The 3,153-nt window shown below is 38.6% G+C and overlaps 1 long non-coding RNA gene across 1 annotated transcript; it reads right to left on the minus strand.

Moving 5' to 3' along the window:
• Nucleotides 1-219: 219 nt before the first annotated feature.
• Nucleotides 220-1,851, minus strand: LOC122882688. Its single transcript, XR_006379440.1, has 2 exons — nt 1,794-1,851; nt 220-479 (listed from the first exon to the last, which is right to left on the minus strand). It is a non-coding gene; the product is annotated as an uncharacterized LOC122882688 (long non-coding RNA).
• Nucleotides 1,852-3,153: the final 1,302 nt, after the last annotated feature.

Here is a 3,153-nt window from a genome sequence, read left to right on the forward strand (position 1 = left end):
CGGTCATAAAGTCAAAGTCATGTGTCCATTTATCAATTTTTTATATTCCTTTGGAAGGGCCAAAAGAATCAAAACATTTTTTCATAAAAATTAATCAGTTGTGAACATTGTCATGTGAAGGCCTGGCTTATACATTCAACCACACTCTTCCAGAATTGAGGTAGCTTTGTACACTCCCATAATCAATGTTACAGACAGAGCAGGCCGGAGACACCACAATGAGACAGGATGCTTTTATTGTACACAAGGATGACCAGTGAAAGAGGGAATGCTAATGCTACCGTCCTTTGGTTAGCCGAACTGGAGCTTAGGGGATGTAGAATCACCCACGGAAGACTGAAGATCTGGAGCGGTGGAGATTCACACAGGAGACTGGAGATTCACGGAGCAGGGTTCAGGAGCTCAGGAGACAAGAAGGCGTCTTGATGACACGAGGTAGGAGTCCATAACGTCATTTAGGCTGGATACTGGGATCTGTCCTTTTTCAAACGAGACCAGACACTGACTGAGGCGATGGCTGGGGTTTTATAGGGGAGTGGAGTGCTGATTAAGTGCAGGTGTGTGATAGGTGACAGGTGTTTTGGATTAGTACTCAGGTGAGGGAGTGCGACCAGCTGGTGAGGACATGACAGGCTGTGACAATCAATGAATTAACATACCTTTCTCCTCTTTGCATTACACACAAAAATCTGGAACATTAGGGAACATTTGACTTAACCTGCTGGGTGTAAAATAAGTTCGCAATAGCCATTTGTATTGCAATAACCTAAATTTTGTATTAATAGACTCATATTAATTCTCTATGCCTCTAGCTTTTTGGAAGTTGAATCTTTTGAATATCTTAACAATAACTCATAAAAAGAATTGACCTTTATCATTTATGTGCTTGAGAGTTAGTTCCTCAATTTTAGACAATGGAGGAACAGACAACAGTTGCTTATCAGAATCAGAAATACTTTGAGCCCTGAGGGGAAACTCTTTAACTTTTTACTCTTTAACTCTTTATGAGGGGAAACACTTTATGTGTGGATAAAATAAAATGTTTTTTGCTGTAAGTACATAACGAAAAGTTGTACAACTGAATGTATGACAGCAGATAAAGATCTGACATTTTTTCTGCACCATTGTTAAACCACATCTAACATCCACCATCTGCTCTTCCGGGTATAAAACAACTGTTACCCCATATAGGGGAGAACTGTGACAATGTCAACATGTTGATGCACAGTGTGAGTACCACACTGAGATGGTATTTCTAAGAAAAGGATTCTTTGTCTGTTTGACTAGTTTTTTAACCTTACCTGAATATAAGTAAAGCTTAAGAGGAAGTTGTGATGGTGATATCTTTATAGTCACCCAAGCTGGAAAGGGAGCCACAAAAAAAAAAAAATACAGTGCTGATCTTAACTGGGCAGCCCAATAATACTATTTTAAATTGGGGAGCTGAATTATTATTCCAGATTAATTTATTCAATAAATAATTAATGTTAGTAGTGTGAGAATTAAAAATTTTAATGAAGGTTGATTGCCTATTATATTAATACCATGTTGAAACTTTTTTACACATATACACACACACACACAGGGCATGAGGTTTAACAATTCAAAGTGTTGTCCTGCAGACTGCTGACTGCAGGGAAAAGTTGATTAGCTGTTGCAAACAGGCTTACATTTATACAAAGAAACAGGGATATCAGAAAGAACATCATGTACTGAGGACAGTATGTATTCTAATGACCATGAGAGGAAAAGTATCAGTTTTGGGGAACGAAGCAGAGACTTTAGCAACTTACAAACAGAGGAAGTGTAGGATTCCTCCACTAGGGCGCTGTCTCCACACGAAGGGTGGAATCGTGTGCCAAGAGGCTGGGACCAGCCTGTGCACCACCAAAGGGAGAGCTAAGTCTAAACCACAGCTCCTCCCCACCTCTGTAGAAACAAATCAGATAGTTGTACATTTTCATTTAAAACTCTGTGTAACGTTAAGAATAGCATTCTTTTTTAGGATGATAGCTACAGATTAACAGCTTGCTGACTGTGGTTTTCTGAATACAAAAGATCCTTGTACAAGATGCTTTTGATCCTACAATTCTTTAATAAATGCCAAATTAAGGAATAGCTTCTCTCCAGACTTTTCTTTTGCAAATAAACGAACGCGCTGACAGTAGTGGAAGCAGAAGTGATTGAAAAAGATATAGAAATTTTAGTAACACACAGCTTTTTCATTATATTCATGCCACCAATCATAGATATTGGCATTTCGGTCCATCGCTTTAGCATCTCCTTCACCTTTTCTACCAAGGGGTCATAATTTATGGAAACCATTTGTTTCACCTCAGGGCTAATTTTCACTCCTAGATATGTAAAACTTTCTTTAGTGGTAGTGAATGGTGTATCTATGCTGATATTTTATTGTTCAAAAACATTAATGCTGACTTGAAGTTGTTTATTTTATACCCTGAGATATTTCCAAAAGTTTTGATTAAACTCAATAATTGAGGAATACTATCCTTCATGAGCTCTTATGGCCATAGCCAAAGGTTCAATGGCTAATAAAATAACAAAGGCGATAAGGGACACCCTTGTCTGGTTGAACACTGGAGGTTAAATGGTTTAGAAACATCATTCACTGGTCAATATCTCAGCAGTTGGGTTTGTCCACAAAAGTTCCACCTCAGAAATTTTACACCAATCCCAAATATTGGAAGCACATTAAAAAGATAGTCCCACTCTATCCTATCAAAGGCTTGGCACACATCCAAGGATAACACAGCTATATCTTTAGAATTATGTTTTTACACTATATTATAGATATATCAGAATACACTGGATATTACAAAATCCGTGTTTATTTTTGACAAAGCCGTGGCCTTGCAGAGTATATTAGTATCACATCCCATCAGACTGATAGGTCTGAAAGAAGAGCACTCAGTTGGGGGTTTGTCTGGCTTAAGGATTCATTGCACATCTCAAGGATAGCCGAAGTATTCCCTTTGCATAGGATTCCTCATACATGGCCAGAAGTTTTCCTCTGAACTTCTTATAAAATTCAATAATGAAGTGCTGGTGCTGATGTGCTGCATGTCTTCATTCCGCCGCTGGCTGTCGAGGTGGTGTCCAGCTAATGATGTGGACTCTGTAGATAATCGGCAG

This window comes from Siniperca chuatsi, linkage group LG10 (assembly GCF_020085105.1).
Source record: "Siniperca chuatsi isolate FFG_IHB_CAS linkage group LG10, ASM2008510v1, whole genome shotgun sequence".
Lineage (NCBI taxonomy): Eukaryota > Metazoa > Chordata > Actinopteri > Centrarchiformes > Sinipercidae > Siniperca > Siniperca chuatsi.